At 38.9% G+C, this 18,601-nt stretch overlaps 1 protein-coding gene across 11 annotated transcripts in view; it reads left to right on the top strand.

The window, feature by feature from the left end:
- Positions 1-18,601, top strand: part of Macrod2 (mono-ADP ribosylhydrolase 2) — a 2,157,923-nt gene that overhangs the window by 1,995,759 nt on the left and 143,563 nt on the right. The window lies entirely within an intron of this gene.

The raw sequence follows: 18,601 nt of genomic DNA, 5'->3' as shown, positions 1-18,601 counted from the left end.
GGGAGCCCTGCATTGAGCAGGAATAGCTGGGCTCTGGGCCCTTGCTTGGTTGGTGGCCCTGCAAGCAGCATGGGGAGAAAGCAGCACTGATATGAACACAGTGCTGCAATGAATCCCCAGAATGCAACCTCTAAATGCTGTCAGCTAACTTGTGTCATAGCAGCAGCTTCTCCCTTAGAAAGAGATCTGCACTTCCATGACTGTACACCAACCGTGTGAGAGTTGGGGGTCCATGGGATAAGTAAAGACACTACAGTTACCCTCAGTCAGATCAAAACTACCAGAGAAGATAGGGCTATAAGTAGGTGGAAGTCAAAACATTAGCTTTATTCCTAATGTAATTATACCAGAGCATCTGCTCATTCTGGCCCCTTGCTGAATATAAAATACTTGACCTCTATTCCTTCATGAGCAAATGCAGATGTACTCAGCTACTTTGATGGAAACAGCCCTAGGAGCTCATGAAAGGAAGAGCAGACCAGGGCATGTCTTTTCTGTAGGTGAGTAGGCCTGTGGGATGCTCAAGATTGAGCAGTGCATGTTCCCTTCCTTCCAAGTAAGGAGCAAGGGATAAACATTTGCTGCTGAAAGTAGAGAATAGAATGTCTACAGTGCCTACTAGAGATCTGGCATTCTGTTAATGAATACCATGACTACTGTCATGATCAGGGTCATGTTAAGGTAAACACTTGGATTAGTCACCTTTCTGTCACTGCAACAAAGTTCCTGCTGATATAGAGGTAATACATGTAACGCTCAAACCTGCTAGATATCTAAAATGTGAGTTCATGTTCTCTAAAATTAAAGAATGAATTCTAGGAACAATGGAGGTTAAGTAAAAAATTATTAAGAGAAAGATAGCTTTTGTCTAAGAGAAACAGAATTGGGACTGGAAAATGGGTTGCCCACCTACCCTGATTTTCAAAGGCGATTTATTGAGCAAAGCCATGAGGTGAGGCAAGTACAAGGTGAGACAAAACTATAAGACCCCCCCCAAAAAAACCCAAAAAACTATAAGACCCAATGGAAAATTGCAAGGAGGGCATGAGGTGAGACAAAACCGTGATTACCGATAAGATTACAAGTACAGTCACCCAGGTAATATTGATTAAATGGGGATCAAATGGGAAAACAAGTCACGTACAAGGAATTTCTAGAAAGAAAATGGGCTAGGGAGAGTAATGTGTATTTAGAGTATCAACCATTGCTATTCATCTCTAGGGGAAGTAGTACCTCTTTTCTTTTTATAATGCCACCCAGTGAACGTGCCTCTATTGTTTTTCTATCCTGAGGGCCCAGCTTTGTCTAATTGCCTTATAATAATTTCTAGCTAACTTAGCTATCTGCAATACTGACACCTCCAATTTAAAGGAGAGGTTTATTTTGGCTCACATTGCAAAGGATTCAGTCCATGGTTGGTTGGCTCCCGGGCAGGAATACCATGGTGGAAGGATCTGGTGGAGAAAAGCTACACAACCCATGGCAGTCAGGAGGCAGAGAGAGAAGGGAGGAATGAAGATCAAGATACATCCTTCCAGCTCACACCCGCAGTGACCCACCTCCAACCTGGCCCCACCTCCTAATAACACATTCAGCTAGGAACTATGAGTTTAGTGTCCCCATGATCAAATTACCTTTCAAAATCCCCACCTCTGAACACATGACACTTTTCAGACAACTTAGCTCTAAACCATAACAATGCTGTCACAATTTTTTGAATGTACTTTAAAGTTTGAAACCACTCAGAAAAGAACACTTATAAGCATGAGGAGGCCAATAGCTGTCCCAGACCCAAGATGGTGAGCTCAGTGTGATGGAGACAGTAGCCACGATGTTCATCTCCCTGTAATTAAGTCCCCTCCTGGATGATTTTTGCAGGCCATGTTTAGGAAATGAGTCAGGGGCAAAGCCACGAAAGCTTTTTTCTAGAGGCACCACCTTGCTAAGTGGCTCCCAGCCAATGCGTGGCCTATGTGAAAGGTTGTTTTCCAGATCCTGAGTCTCTGATCACTACTGAGCCTCAGAAGTCAGTAATAAACTGTAGCAGTTCTGTCACCTTTAATTAAGAAGGGAATTTTTCCAAGTTACTCCTTGCAATATGTGGCAATTTCTTTTACTTCTTAAATCAGTTGCTTTGTTTAGGAACATTATCTTCTAATCCTAGTATGACTCAGTGGTGCAGCTTCTCCTCCTCCAAATATGTGATCTGCAAATCTATTCTGAGTCAGGAAGTCTAAGATGGAAATGTGACAACTGCAGGTTTGTTATCAGGACAATCTGACAGTAGCATCATGGTGAAATGTAAACATTCACTCACTCTCCAGAAACATGGAGATTGTGCTTTTGTTATTAAGATAGCTTCAAAGACAAAAAGAAAAGTAGAAATTGCTGGGGAAGGAGTGAAAAAGGAGCACTATCTGACAGGCAGCAGCAGATGGTTCATGATAGGGTGCTGATTATTTATCGGTGTTTTCATTTTGACAAAATAACCTATGTACCTGAATTCCTGTGCTGTACTGTTCCGTACCTTTCAGTTCCTGTCATAATGCAGAGAGTTAGAATTGTTCTTTCCTACTGGGTATGCAGATAGAGTACAAGTCCCTGGCAGAAGCAGACATTGTAAGGTAGCTATGACCTGTCTAGGTCTCCCTCCTATTTTACATTTATCAATTTTTCTAGCTTGCTTCTCTCTCTCTCATGTTTTAGTAAAAGAAGCTCATTATGAATTCCTCAGCTTAATACCCTGTTATTTGTCCTCACCTAACTTCTCTGTTCCTTTAGCTATCTCTGCCTTGCTTCCCACTGTCATAGAGACAACTCATTGCCTCAGTTTACCTTAAAACACGCTTTCTCAGAAAGTGTACTAGAAAGCAAACTCACGTAGATCTTCCAGCATGTACAATCATACTAACTGTATTTAAATACAGAAGAACTTGGAGATTATATGCCCAAATTTTCTCTTCTTCTTCTTCTTCTTCTTCTTCTTCTTCTTCTTCTTCTTCTTCTTCTTCTTCTTCTTCTTCTTCCTCCTCCTCCTCCTCCTCCTCCTCCTCCTCCTCCTCCTCCTCCTCCTCCCTCTTCCCTCCTCCTCCTCCTTCTCCTCCTCCTCCTCAAAATAACAAACCTTCTCTATTCTTTTTTCCTTTCTTTTTTCTCGAAATTGGAACTAGTTTTGTAAAACAGGAAATACTGCCAGCATCATAGCCTTAAGTGAAGCATTATTATTTTAGTAAATATTTTGTTAAAGTACTGGCCATCAGAAACCTAACAATTTCTAAATGTTTTTGTTATCCCTATGATGATCTTTTAGATGTAGAGTTTTGTTTTTATTATTTTGATTGTAATTTTATACTTGAATTATGATCTTTAAGCCATGTTGCATTTTTATACTCTGTACCTTTTCTCTCTGATTCTCCTTTCAGGTCTCTTATTCAAGTAGCTAATTTTCGCTTCTACTCTACTTAATCCAATGCCTAACTCTTCACTACATTTTTAACTTCAATCCTTATAATTTTTTTCCTTTTTGTAAGTTTTATTTGGTTCCTTTTCAAATTTACCTGGCTATTCCGTTATTTAATTAATGCATAAAAATCTTTTTAGAATAATCTGCATCTGAAATCTCAATCTCTGGGCAACTCTGATTCTGTGGTTTATTTCTGCAAAGTCATGCTTATGGTTATTTCCTCCTGCCCTTTGTTCAGTTGTCATATTTCTTGAATTTTTATTTCTAAGTATTTTTTGAGGTTGATTTAAAAACTAATCTACTATCTCTTTTTCTGAAATACCTGACAATGCTACCAATTTAGGAATACCTTAAATACCATAGAGATTTGTTTTTGTTTTCTTTGCTAATGGTCCTTAAACCCATGTTGATGGTTGTGTACTGACATAGGCAAGTTTCCCACTGTCTTCTTAACGCAAGCATGGGGCCTTCTAGTTCTCACACAAGTGGCTCATTCAACCCAGACGGTAACTTGGTTGATTTTCAAAGAAAAATTTCCAATACCCATCATCAGCATCACCTGAAAGTTTGTTAGAGCAAAAATTCTGTGACCTGATCATTTAAAAAACTGAATTATAATCTGGGGGGGGGGGGGTCCCAGTAATCTGTATTATTAGCAATCCTTCAGGTGACTCAGATCTGTGCTCGCATCTGGACCAGACCATCTGTGATTGGCAGGTGCCTCAAAGCAAACTAAACTCTGCATTCAGTGCTTTCTTACAGCTCAATTCAGCCTTTTCATCATTTCTAGTTTCCAAGGATTTTTCTTATAAAAGCACCAGCTCAATCACAAATTCAAGAATCAGATATCTAACAGATAGATAGATAGACAGATAGACATACCCATATGTATGTATACATATATGTAATACATAGGCTAGCAATATAAATAACAAATTAACCTTAAAAATGATATTGGGAAATTGCAGAAGTGTCAGTGTCAGATTTTGTATAATTTTAACATTTTCTAAATTAATTCCTATTTGAATATATAGCTATGTAATGAATACTTATATATTTATAAAATAAAAACATATTTTCATTTAAAAATCTAAGCAGACTTTATCCTCCTAAGCTTAGTAGCATGTTTAGAATAAACATTTTCTCCATACACAGGTCCTCAAAGCCTTCAGTGGTTTTTGGTAATGAATAGCACTTTTCCATCATATTTTTACAAAAAGCACTATTTTTAACTCTTATTCTACAGTTGTCTTTGCATAGAATATTTAACAATCATACATGGAATACTCATTCGTTAGAAAACAAAGCCCTTGTGAAATGCTAAATCAAAGAACCCTATATGCACTTTTTAATATTAGTGATCTCTTTTTTCAGATGAAATTATATGTGAAAACATCTTGGAAACTAAAAAGGACTAACTAGTTTGAAGGCTCTAATGTTAGTATTAGAGTTATTTTTTTTTTACTAAAATATATTTTTCTGAATACATGAACCAGTTTTGGAATGCACCTCATATTTCCTGAGAGGCAGAAAAGCCTCTTTGCTCTATTGTTTCCTCTGCATATTAAAATATCGTGTGACATGCTGTTTTGTGAGTGGCTGGACAGTAGGGACATTCTATCTTTCAGAATGCCATGCAGCAGTTCATGCATTATATTCATAAGCATGATCTTTAATTTAATTTTTTTGACAAGTGCAGTGAAGAATAAAATCAGCCAGTCATGATTTTGACTTTGCCATCACTCAAAACAGGCTTAGTGATTGACCACTTTTTAAGGGAAAAAAAGCAGCAATGAGAAAAAGTAGGTTTTTAAGAAGAAAATCTTTGTTTTATCTCCTAGATCTTAAAATATCAAGAATTTAAGTAGAATGTAAATTTCCATGATGAGAATCAGAATTAAGCAAATGCCTGTGCGATCATCTTGCTTTAATTATACTCTGTATTCTACTTGGTTCAGGGCCATTCTGAGCTATTCTCTGTCACAAATTAGTAGAAGAATCCAACAACCTATTTCTAATTGGTCTTTCTGTCCATATATACCCACTAAATAGAGTTGTGGGCATGACCACGGAGCCCCATTGCAAAATCAGTTTGAGGACCTCAAATGGGACTTAGAGAATGTGAATACTGTGGCATTTTCCATAGTGCAAGGATCTGAATCTACCTGGGCAGAGTAACTACAGAGCCTGTTTGACCAGGGACCATTCCAGTGTGTGCCTTTTTCACTGTCTCTTGTTAGCAACATTCCCTTTCATTCTTGGAATTGTGCCAGTTTAGTGATGACATATATGGACCTTCCTATTCAAAAACAGTTCCATAAGAGCATGGGTAGAGGTCCCTATTGACTAAGTTCTACTTCCTAGTTGGTTAGGTTTTCTAACCTAAGATTCATTTATTTCATATATTAAATGGAAGACGGAAACCTCCTTTATGGGACTATGGGGATAATTAAACAAGATGTTATATAGAAATCACTTGGCATATTTCCTGGCCAGAAGATCCAGTCAGTCAAAATGTTTTGAATCTGAAGCAGGAAATGGTCCCTCACCAAAAAACTCATTTAACTTTATTTATCAATGTTCGAAATTCCTTTTAATATGAACAAAATATTTTGCAAATAATTAAGATTTAAAATGCATTAACTCAATCTCATGCCTTACTAGGTTTTTCTGCTCTTTCTCCCTTAAGTCCACTCAGTGCATTCTGCCCACCTCTCTTCCCTGCTCACTCCCCAGCCAAATGCATTAATTCCTGTCCCCAATTCCTGTACTTCCTCTCCTTCAGGGTCTCCAAATTCCTTCAAGTCAAGAAACTAGGCTGTTCCCAACATTTACACAATTTCACACTACAGTCCTTCCTCATCTTCCACTCACTACTTCTAAACTCAAGTGGCGCCAGATTAGAACAGGGGAATGAGGGAGGAAGTGTTCTTTGGTTATCATCTATCAGATCACACTTTGCCATGGAAGCATTCATTGTCCAGCCCCATAATCCCTGCAGATCTATTCCTGAGATTCTGGGAGCATGCTTCTCTCTTCAGAGGATGATTTGCCTGAAGTTTTGTTCCTCTGGTTGAGTGTTTCTCAAAATGTGGCCGATGGAACACTGTGAGGGGGTCCACTAAAGTCCTTTCAGGAGATCTGCAAAATCAAAATGATTTTCATATAGAGCTGTGTTACCAGAAATCTCCACATACAAGGAATACAGTGAAATGGGGCCCTCTGGAATCTTGCAAAGTGATAGTACTTGTATTAGTCACCCTCCCATCACTGGGACAACATACCTGACACCAACAACTTAAATGAGGAGAGTTTTATTTGGCTCAAAGTTTTATGGTCTGCTGCTTCCAAGGCAAAACAGCAGGCAGAACTACTGGCAGAGAAAAGCTGTTTACTACATGGCAACCAGGAAGCAGACCAAGAAAGGAGGAGCCAGAGTCTCAAATGTACCATTCCAAATCACACCTCCAGAGACCTTCCCTCTCTTTCAGGTCCTACCTCCAAACCTGAGACTTTTGGGGCCCATTTTAGATCAAAATCGTAATAGTACTGTAGGTAATCTAGGCCTTCTATTGACAGCCAGCACCCATTTACAAGTCAATCTGACCTCCAGTCCCTGACAAGTCTTCAGATGACTACAGACCTGTCTGACATCATGACTAAAATTTCATGAGAGATCTCAAGTCAAGTGTCATTGAGAAAAACCAAGCAGGGGCGAGGAGAGAGGGAATCTCCATTTGTGTATGAATGTGTGGTGGACCAGGGGACTCCGGAGAATTAGGAGACAGGTGGATGAGGGTTTCAAGTGTCCTATACCTCATTGGTTTTTATATTGATATGTGAGAATAGATCTGAAGAAGATGAAGGAGTCAGCAAAGCAGCTCTCTGGGGAAAGAATCTTCCAGGAGAAACCTAAAGCCCAAGCAGTGAATGCTAAAGCCCAAATAAAAGATGAGTCCAACTTATTCTAGGAATATCAAGAAGGTCAGTGTGATAGTAGCAGACTGAGCAAGAAGGAGAAGAATGGGAGAGGTCACTGTGGTCCAGTCCCATAGAGGGTTGGTTCCGTACCTGAATATGCCTCAGAATCATCTGACATCAAGTTAAAGTCAGTATGCAAGGGCCCATTCCCAAAGTCTCTGATTCGGTAGGTATGAGAGGCCCTAACACTTGCATTTCTAATAATTTTCCAGGTGATGTTGATACCCAGGGCTGGAGGCTCTATTTTGAGGAGCAGTGCTTTGGGTATTATTGGCTCCTATAAGAACTTTGCCTTCTTCTCTCAGTATAATGGAAAAAGAACATATGAATCAAAGTAAGGACATACTCTAACTTACAGTTTAGGAACCTTCCAGTTTTTGTGTTGGGAATAGACTGGGGGAGGGGGGTAGAGACAGAAGAAGGGTGATTTCTATGGAGTAACAGATAAAGGTGGGTTGACCCAACTAGCAGTGAAAGGAAAGAGTGAAAATTGGTCTAATTCTGGACATATCTTAGGAAGAAAGACAGCAAAATTCACTAATATACTGGATATGGCAAATGAGAGAAAGAGAGATGGCAAGAATTAGTCTTTTCAACCTCTCCAATAGCTACTGAATATAGAAGTTATACCCTGGTAATACTTAATTCAGAAGTCAGGAAAAAGAATCTTTCACCCTCCATACCCTTTCTTTGTGGCTATTTTGGTACTTCTTGCTCACCTCAATATAGGATGGCCATTTTAGCCCTCTCTGAGGCCAAATTTCCAATTAAGCAAAAGTAAAATGAAGAAAATTCTCATAAATAACAAAACAAAAGAGTGAGACACAAAAATATTAATAATATTAATGTTGTGATTGCCAGTATCAGGAAGAAAGGAAGGAAAAGAGGAAATGAGATACTAGGGTCAGGGTAGTTAAAAGCCACTGGAAAGAGCCCTGAACTAGAAATCAGGACACTTGAATTGTATTTTTATCCCTTAAGTGTTTGATCTTATCCTGAACCCAATATCTAAGGTTCCTTTCAAATATCCAGTTCTATAATTCCACATACCCATCATATTACTGATAATTGATTCTTTTTTGGTACCGGGGATCGAACTCGGGTCCTTGCGCTTGCGCAGCAGGCGGCAAAACCGCTGAGCTAAATCCCCAGCCCTGATAATTGATTCTGTATGAGCTCTTTCCTGCATACCAGGTAAATATTTATATCTCTAACTCGAAACCTGAATCATGCTTTTAATAGCCAAGAGGGCCTCTGAAAACATCTGGGCCGATCTTCTCCTTTCACATACCGAGAAAACTTCTTTTGAAACTCCTCAGAAATTGTCTAGAGAACTCATGAGAAATGATACTAAGTTAGCTATTTAAAAACCAAAGGAAATTATTAGGGTATATGCCATGGATCCTCTTTAAAGATATCTCTTTAAATCTTAATAGATGTCTGTAGTTCAGAATATGTGTTTAACCTTTTATTTATTTTGATTTCTAGAACCAAGGATAAAGAATGAATCACTCAGGTGCATTCACTTTTGTTTTATTGAAAACTCATTCCTTGGGTTTATAGAGTTTAAGTTTTACAGTGATTTCTTCCAATGCTGGCACCATGCCAATCGGACATTTGAAGGCTTATAATATTAGGTACTAATTTTTCAACAGAGAATGATTTTGTTTGGTTTTGTCTTTGTGGAGAAGTATTGCTTCTTGAACAGTATTGGATTTTTACATAGGAATTTTCACATTATATTTCAAAATTTCAATTTTCTAGTGTAACAAAGTTGTGCTTTCCTACTATACCAGAGAGAGCCTTAAAACTGTCCACCTACACTAAATTACCTGGATGCATGCCACACTCCTCTAATGCCTAGCTCAAGCATGCCTGTTCTCTCCTAAGTCTTGTCATCTGCAGCCAACAGAGGCAGTCTCAGGAAATGATTTCACCTTCAGGGATTGCTCTGCCTGAGAAATGATACACAAAAAACCAGCATACCCTATTCTCCCGGGTTGAAAATGTTAGCAGATCCACTTGAGTCGTTTCTCAATTCTCCATCCTGAGAATCCCCCATTGGCCTCTAACAGTCTTTGCTGCTGGCAGGAAAAAAGTAGACACGTGTTTAGGTAGGAAAGAGATGGAGGAATGGGAGGCTTGCTCTAGAATGTGGGGCAAAAGTGGGGTGGTTTTGCTGAGTGCTTGGTGAACAGTTGCAAACTGGTGCTCTTAGGGGACCTTGTCAGTCCACCGATCTTAAGCAGCCACTGTGGAGAATGCTAAAACGGAAGATATCTGAACCTATTCCCAGACGTCACCAAGTCAGAAAGCCTCATGTTAACTAGATGCACTGCATCTTTAGAGTACCATTTCTTTCATGATTTTTAAAAATTTTATCAATCTCAAACTTATAGCAAATTTGCAAATGCAATGAAAATGGTTTTTTTTCTGAACTGCTTGAGAATAAGCTGCCAATCTCATTGCCCTCATCCTCAAATGTTTTACTGAGCACATTCCTCCTACATGAGCATAATAGAAAAGGTCAAAATCAGAACCCTGATACATTACTATCACCTAATTTCAAAACCCCATTTAAGTTTCACCAATTTTCCAAATAATGTCCTTTATCATGAAAAGATCCAGTCCGAAACCAAATGTTCCATCCTGTTGTCACACTTTCTTAGTCTCATTTAGTAAAGAACAGCTCTGCCCAATTTGACTTACAGGGTTCTTGAGAGTTTTGAAGACTGTGGATCTGTTATGTTGCAGAATGTTTCCAGTTTGGGTTTTTCTTGTGTTTTCTCAACACTGGATTCAAGTTGTGCATCTTTGCTGATCTACTACATAAAGGATTTTTGTGTTTTCTTAACAGCATTCTGTAAGGTATCCATGATTTCAATGTTTCTTATTAGTACAGTTAACTAACTAATCACAGTTTATCTATGCTCCTTTCTCTCCACTTACTGAAGTCTTGCTCTTCTTTTATTCACTACTCAGCAGCAATATTTATCCTTTAAAGTGAATCTTTGTGGTGGTGCTTTGATTTGTGGTGGTTGAATTTTTTCTCTCTCTCTTTTTAATTTTTTCCCTCTCTTGCATTTTCATTGTCATTGTGTAAGTTTGTGTTTGCATATTAAGCCCCAGGATTTTAAGCCCTTGGATGTTTGGAGTTCTTCTTTCTTAGCTCTAAAATGATCCAAATTACCCTGGCAGGCAGGCTCCTGAATGCTTTCTCCACACAAGTTCAGAACAGCAGACAATACCTGTCCCAGGTAGCTATGGATACCCTAGCAAATCACCCTAAAAGTTGTTGACTTGAAGTAATGATAATTATTGTGCCCATACATATGCAAGCTGAACAGTGCTCAGCAGGGATAGCTTGGCTCTAATCTATCCAGTATTTGTTAAGGCAACCCAGAAACTGGAGATAAAGTCCCACAGAGGTTTTCTCTCTCTCTCACTGGCCTGAGCGCTGAGCTGGGAAGACTGAAACAATTGAAGGGGGGCACAATTAGAGCTTTTTGGACACTCCTCTAGCTTGGTATCACCCCTCCATCTGATCTACTAGCACAAGGGGTCTCAGCACTGTCTAATTTGTGGCACATTTTCTCAGAGCTCCCAAGGTCTTTATGTTAAGAGCACTTATACCTTGGCATCCATATCATTATTTTTTTTTTTTTACATAAGCTCAATGTCTTTTTTACCACATTCTATTAGTTGGAGTAGTTGACAAATCCTCCCAGGTTCAAGGAAAAAGAACATAGATACTACTTCTTTCTGGAAAGTGTGAAAGTCACATAAAAACAAGGAAAAACAAGAAAGCCCATGGGATGGAACATGCGTGGTATAGCCACTTTTGGAAAACACAAATTGTTCCAATACCCATCATACATGCACATACACGTAAATATGTAACGTGCGAAAACCTGCGGCATAAGGTTCAACAGAAAATACTGTAGATGACTAATGGAAAGCAAGCAGAGGTAGGAAGATATGAATATGGAAGTCAGTATTTATTTTGTATGAACATAGGACTCAGCATTCAAGAGTAAGAAGATCCAAACCAGGTTCAACTGGGGAAATTAAAACTCTGAATTCCTGTCTGTGCTGATCTACCTTAGTAAAACTCTAGTCTTTGTCAATTGAAGGATTTAATCTTTGTAATCTTGATGGTCTCTTTCAAAATCCCTGATTTTGTGAAGGCCTGAAGTTCAAACCTTCACAGACTCATCATCTGTGTTTCCTGCTTAAAGTCATTCTCCCAGAAAATGTGCTGACTCTAAATTCTACTACTTTTGCTGAGAGGACGGTCACAGCCTACTGTCTATGCAGCTCTACTAAATCAAGTGTGAGCTTCAAATTCTCAATGGCACCATGCATTATTTCAAGTTATTCTTCCTTTGTGTATAAAAAATTTGCATTTTGAATGTGTGCCATCAGAGAAGTAATAGGAAATGGGAGATTGTACCACAGCCAAGTTAGAGGAGATATATATATATATTTTTTCTCTACTTGACAGTTTTGATGGTAGATGAGGACATAGATGAAGGATACAGAATAAATGGAAAATCAAATAAATAAAGATAGTCATAGAATTGTCTCTGAAGCTCTTTTTACAAAACATCTTTAATGTGCAATGATATACTGATGATGGTCACAACACAACATGGCTGAGGCCCTGAAGTGATGAGCATATGAGATTATACACATCAGTCCATGGATATTTTTAAATCAACAATTTTTTAAACTCCCAGTGTGTTACTGATTTGGAAACACAGATGAGAACCACAAGCTACCTTCTAGGTAGCTTGTATAAGCCAAGACTCTCAAATTTAAAGACATAAATGCCATTTGAAACTGGGCTTAGCAAGCTTGCATTTGAAAAGTCCATGTGACACTGGCTCAGGGAATTTAACAACTACATCAGAACTAGGTTTTGGTCTACCTCTGTGTGTTCTGTCTCTGTCTGTGTTTGCTCTATTTCAGATACTCTCTTTCTCTGTGTAAAGGTAGCCAGCAACTATCATCGATCCCAGTAAAAATGAAGTGCTTCTTTCTCAACACTGATAAAAGATCTGAAATTGAGCTTTGTTGATTCTTCTGATCAGCCAGATGCCAGGTCAACTTTCTAAGCTTAGCCACTTGTCAAGTCCAGAGACATGCAGTTTCCTTCCTGGGCCTGGTCACATGGCAACTTTGCAACTGGAGTGGGGCAAGGACGGGGGGAGATACAATCAACCATGAAACTCATGGAATGAAAATGGCAGCTCAGTGGTTCCCACTGGAAAACAAGGGAACTATCTGCAGGAAAAACAATGCATGGTGCATGTTCTTAGTCAATTATCAGCAAATATTATTTGATGATTGAATTCTTTTGTCTTTTTTTGAGATAGAAAATACTTGAATTCTTGTGTCTTTTGTCTTTTGAGATAGAAAATAAAGTGGACCCTCAAGTTTCGACTGGAGTGACATATGAACAACTTGAGTTATGACTGGAATTTTAGTTTTAAATTAAGTTAAAGCTTTGAGTTATGACCTGAATGCTGGCCACTTGTGCTTCCAGATGGTCTCAGATACAGATTTAGCCCTTAAAGAGTTCTAGAAGAAACTTTGCAACATCCTTTCCTGTGTGGAGTAAATTGAGAAATCCTGGGCCAATGTCTCTCTAAGAACAGTGAGATCTACCTGTGTATAGGAGAGAAACTTTGAAGACTGTGTAGAGGAGCCTAAGCCTTCACTGACCAACTTGAGTTACAACCATGCCAAAGGAATGAATTGATTTCATAAGTCAAGGGTCCACTGTAAGAGCAAAGAGGACATAATGTTATGCTTAATAATATAGTTTGTTACCCATTCCCCTTTTGCTTCATTGTTATGAAAGACCAAAAGGTATTTTCAGGGGAACACTGGCACTACCTAAAATAATCCCACCTTGAAGACTGGAGGTGTAGAGACAAGCTGTAGAAAATGCATAGCTGGTACAGGGATTTAGCTCAGTGGTGCCACACCTAGGACTTACAAGGGCAAGGTCCTGAGTTCGATCCCTGTACGGGGGGTGGGGGGTGGGGGAGGACACAAAACAACAACAAAAAAAGCCAAAAATGAAAACATATAGCCAACCAGAGATCAATCCAGAGAGGCAAAACTACACTGGCAAGTGAAACAGGTGGAGCACAGGTGTATAAAATTGAAATCAACATGGTGAAGAAAGTGAGAAAACATCAGAAGGGAAACTAAAGGCAAAACAAAAAAGAATATGTCATGACTGTGGTTATGGGGTGAGTTCATAGGAAACAGACAGGAGGAAAAGAATCCTATGAGTAAGAACAAGAAGTACAGGAATAAATAGTACTGTTGATCTAAACGAAAGTGCTTCGGAAGGAAATGTCAAATTGCACTTTTAAAATGTGGTGCTCATTTTTTAAAATGTCATTCTATATTTCCAAGCTATTTGACAGTGGGTCAAAGGAATGCCAGAAACACTGTTTATGAGTGACTTCATTTTCCATGGTAGCTCCAGGCAAAGGCGAAATTTGAGCTTCTGTTTACTCAGAAATTCTCTGGATTGTGCAGTAACCTGGTCTTTAGAAGCCTGGTGTTTATAAATTGGCAGCAGCACAAAAGTGCTTCCTTCTTGTTGTTGAACTACTGCTGGATTTCCTTGTCCACTGCCCATTAAATTAAGGAATGTTGGCCCTCATCAGCTGCTAATAGCTTTACCAGCAACATGTTTCAATAGCTAGTGCCCTTCAGGGCTGTTCTGCAGCACACAGTTCCCGTAAGTGCATTTCAGAAAACAGATCTTAGAAGTGACGGGAAAAGCCAGTTTATGGATTTAAAACCTGATTTTCAGATTCAAGTTTAGAAATTAGGAGGCTGAATCCTGAAATCTCTGTTTTCTACTTGATTATTGACACTCTAGTGTTAGATTTCCAAATACTAATTTTGATAGCGACAGGTTTGAAGCAGACTAGCTTCACTGACCACAAATTTAGAAATCAGTGAAATGTAACCAAAGGTCGGATCTCTCAACTACCAAAAGATGCCTTTAGAGGGTTATTGGAATCCAAAGAGAATATTTATTGAGTTAGGGAATACAAAGGAAATAAGTCTCTAACACAAGATAGTGATGATTTCACATTGAACAGTATGCTAGGAATTTAATTACATTACAATTAAAATATAATTCTGATGGTAATGAGTACTTTTACAGGATTACTTGGGAAAGTTTTCCTGGTCAAAAGATAACTGAGGGGCACCACAGTGTAACAAATTAGACTATAGCCAGACTATAGGACAGACTATAGCCAGACCTGTGTTTGAATCTTAGACCATTCACTGGTCTGTAGACTTTGATAAGTCCTCTAAGCCTCCTTGTCCTCATATATAAAACAGAAATAATACTATTCCTTACTCCTCAGGATTTGGGCAGGGTTTAGAAGTAAAATGTAGAGAAGAAAAGCATAATGCCTATCATGTAAATATACATTGGGCAATTAAAGGTGGTATCTACTAGTATTATTATTACCATTACTTCTTCTGGGAAATAAATACCCACTTCTCTCTCTTCTCCACAGAACAAATTCCAGAAAACAAATGCCTTTTAAAATAGTCTGTGTACAGAGTTAAAAACTGACTCAATGCAGCAAAATGATGTCCAGGGAAGGAAGGCAGTCTTGCTAGTTTCCCAGAAGAAAATGTGGTCAAATTATTATCTTCCTGTTATGTGTGTTTTCCTCCAAGAAATATTAAAGCTTTTGCTCTCCTTTGTGTCTAAACCTTTTTAGCCATCTGCAGTTGCTCTCCCTTCAGTAAACCTGACATTATTTCTCTAACAGGTGCCAGCCAAAAGGCTCATAAACCTTTATGAGCTAACAGTGAAGTTTCAGCTGAGGAAGGATTTAAAAAGTCAGTTTACTGAAAATTATAACATACATAAGTTTGGAACGTACTTCTTTGTTTGTATCTTTCTTTTTTCAGTTTATAGATCACTCTTTACTCTTTATGTTGAAAACAGTCAATTATTACTGGCTATTGGCCACTTTTTCATCTCCAGGGTAATGGATTTCTACTATAAAAATTCAACTCTGGTCACAGTAGACAGTGTGTTATAAAAAAATAAATAAAATAGACTGAGAAAAAATTCAGCCATAAAATCTCATATATATTTACCTCCATAAGTGAAAGGGCTTCTCGTATTTCAGAGAGATGTCATTTTTAAATACTACGGACTCTGTAAATATTTGTGGGTGGCCAAATGAATGAATGAATGAAAGAATAAGCAAATGGACAAAGGAAATATATCATGACTGTATATATCATTTCTCTTAAATGAGGTATACTCTCCTGGGGGAAAATGTTAAAATAAGATAAAATCATTGGTTAAAGAGCTCCTTAGGAACTAAAAGACGAGTGAATGGAATTATAAAATGTTGCTACCCAAAACAGTGTGAAGGCTACAGTTCCAGGAGGCCTGTCAGCTCTGTCTCTCCTGGGATGGTGGTCTTATGTGTAATTTAGGTTTGAATTCTTCCTTTCTCCGGCAGAGAATAGCCCTCAGAATGTCAGACCTGTGAGTATTTGACAACAGCTCAATCTACCTCCCAGCAATTTCTGACATCCATATTTGCAAAGATCTTTGAGAAATGAAGGTCATGGCAAGCTAGTGCAAAGCAGCCTAGAATTTGTTACAGTAGTTTGTGAATACTAAAAAGAAGGTGGGCCTCCAAAAATGGGAATAATCTTCAAGTATTTAGACCAAATTTAAATTGTTACTTAATAAATGGGAATTTAGATACATTACTTAATTGGAAGCATAAATTGCCTTATCTAAAAAATGAGGCAAAGGTGCTGGGAATGCAGCTCAAATGTAAAGTATTTGCCTAGCTTGCACAATGTACAGTGTTTGATACATGGCACTGAAAAAAAAGATGGATGGATAGATGGATAAGGATAATATGTACCTCACAGAATTTGGGGTGAGATTACAGTAAGATAATACATGAAAGGGATTTAACATAAATGTTTAAGTACTATTACTATGACCACTAGGTCTGTTTTTTCTTATGACACTTCTGACACCAAATGTATGATTTTTTTTTTTCTCACACAATTTCCCTGACTGGATAGGAACTGGGTGTTGTATAATTCAGTTTAATTCTGACACTACCAAGATCACCATCAGACCCACAGATTAAGAGCTCATCCCACAATATGCCCACTTCAGATTTCAGTTTAAAATCTAGTCTACTTGTACTTCTAACAGACTAGCTATAAAGTCAAGGGAATGAGTCCTACAGCCCCCTCCTCAGATTTGATAAAAGACTATACTTAGTACTACTCACTTAGTATAAAGGATACAAATGAACAGCTAAATAAAGCAGCCACAGGGTGAGACCAGGCAGGGTCCTTAGCAAGGACCTCCTGTCCATGTGGAGTTGGCATGCACTGCCTTTTGGCATGTAGATGCATTCATCATCCCAGAAGCTACCCGAACCACATTGTGTAGGATTTTTATGGTGGTTACATTACATAGGAATGACTGATTAAGTCATTGGTCATTAATGATTAACTCCATTTCTAACCCTCCCCTCTCCACAAGTCAAGAGGTGACACTGAACATTCTGATACTCTTTATCATGTGGTTGGTTCCTTTGGAAACCAGTCCCATCCAGGAACTACCTGTGCATAAGAGTTTCACCTTATTAACAGAAACTGAGGCAAGATTGAAAGGAGCTTATTATGAATGACAAACACTGCTCCTACCACACTGAAAATTATAATTTTTGGGAAGTCTGTGCCAGGATCTGGGAATGTACACCAAATATTTATCACTTACTATATCACAGTATCACACTAAGTCATCATAAGTGCTCCATAAATGAAAAATCTTAAGAATGTTTGGGTCAACCTTTACAGGATTGAATGCCAGGTTTCAACAGGAATCACATATGAAATTCTTCCTACATAGATTTCAGTTTCTTCCTCTGTTCACAGGAGAGGGCTAGATCACATCAGGAGGAGCTGCATGCACATCAGTGGCCCTTTGATCTCAAGGCACAGGGTGGAAAGGGTGGTAGAGGCAGGAACAGATGCTTTCTCCTGGCAGTGAGGTCCTAAAGAACAATAGGCAGAAAGGGGAAGAAAAAGGAAGTAAGTAGGGAGGGGAAGCAGGAAGAAAGGGAGAGAACACCAGGGATGAACAGCTTGCCCTTTCAGAAGGCAACTGGCTGTAGACAACAATGGGGTGTTTTTTAAGGAAACTCACTCTTATGGGCTTAGAATGTGAAAAGCAGTTTCTGTAAATGATGGAGGATCAGATGAACTCAACTGGATCTTAAGGAGATCTGGTCTATGAAAACAAAAGAATGCAAAAAGAAAAAGACAAAGAAAAGCTAAAATTTGCTCAATTTCTGCTGGGTTCTTCATGCTCACAATCAATGGGAAAATGATGTTCCTGTAGTCTACTCTGCTCAGTGTCCCTATGTACTCATTCCCACCCCTCCATACCCTGTCTTGAGGGAGCTGGCCCTGGACACCCTCACAGGTGTTGGCTAAAGACCTCGGTATGCAGGCCTCTCCACAGGCTGATGTGGCTCCACCAACCCTGGCAGCTGGTTTCCCCCAGAGCACATGACTCATAAGCATGAGAACACACCCCAGATGGAAGTGGCAGTCATTTGTAATCCAATCACAAAAGCGACACACTGTCACTTTTAATTTTGTTGACTAGAACCAAGCCTCTAAAAGCAGCATGTCCTCAGACAAGGGAACTGGCGAGCTCCATCTTTTGAAGAGAAGAGTAACAGAGAATTTGTGGGTATATTTTTACAACCACCATAATCCCAAACAGCTTTCTAGCTTCCTGTTCCAAGACTGCCTACATCCTGGCTGTGTCTGTATCCTTAGATTCTTTAAGACTTCCTCAAATATGAAATCCTCTTATTGACTTAAGCTCCAAAGTCTTTTCCAATAGCATCTGAGGTCAGAGAATCTGTGAACACATGGGGACTTTGCTGTCTTGCAGAAAGTGATGTCACTGGTGGACAGGAGGTGGCTGGAGGTTATCTTAAAAAAGGGCCCAAGCTAATCCTGCACCATATGAGTTATCACCCCTCAACAAGAAGTTCAGACATGCAGTATCCTGGGCTGATGGATCTGCACTTTCATGGG

This window comes from Heterocephalus glaber, unplaced genomic scaffold (genome assembly GCF_053883595.1).
Source record: "Heterocephalus glaber isolate CG9 unplaced genomic scaffold, H.glaber_assembly_v1.0 deba00001532, whole genome shotgun sequence".
Classification (NCBI taxonomy): domain Eukaryota; kingdom Metazoa; phylum Chordata; class Mammalia; order Rodentia; family Bathyergidae; genus Heterocephalus; species Heterocephalus glaber.
Note: the sequence above shows the minus strand (reverse complement) of the source record. Positions and strands in the feature narration are given on the sequence as shown.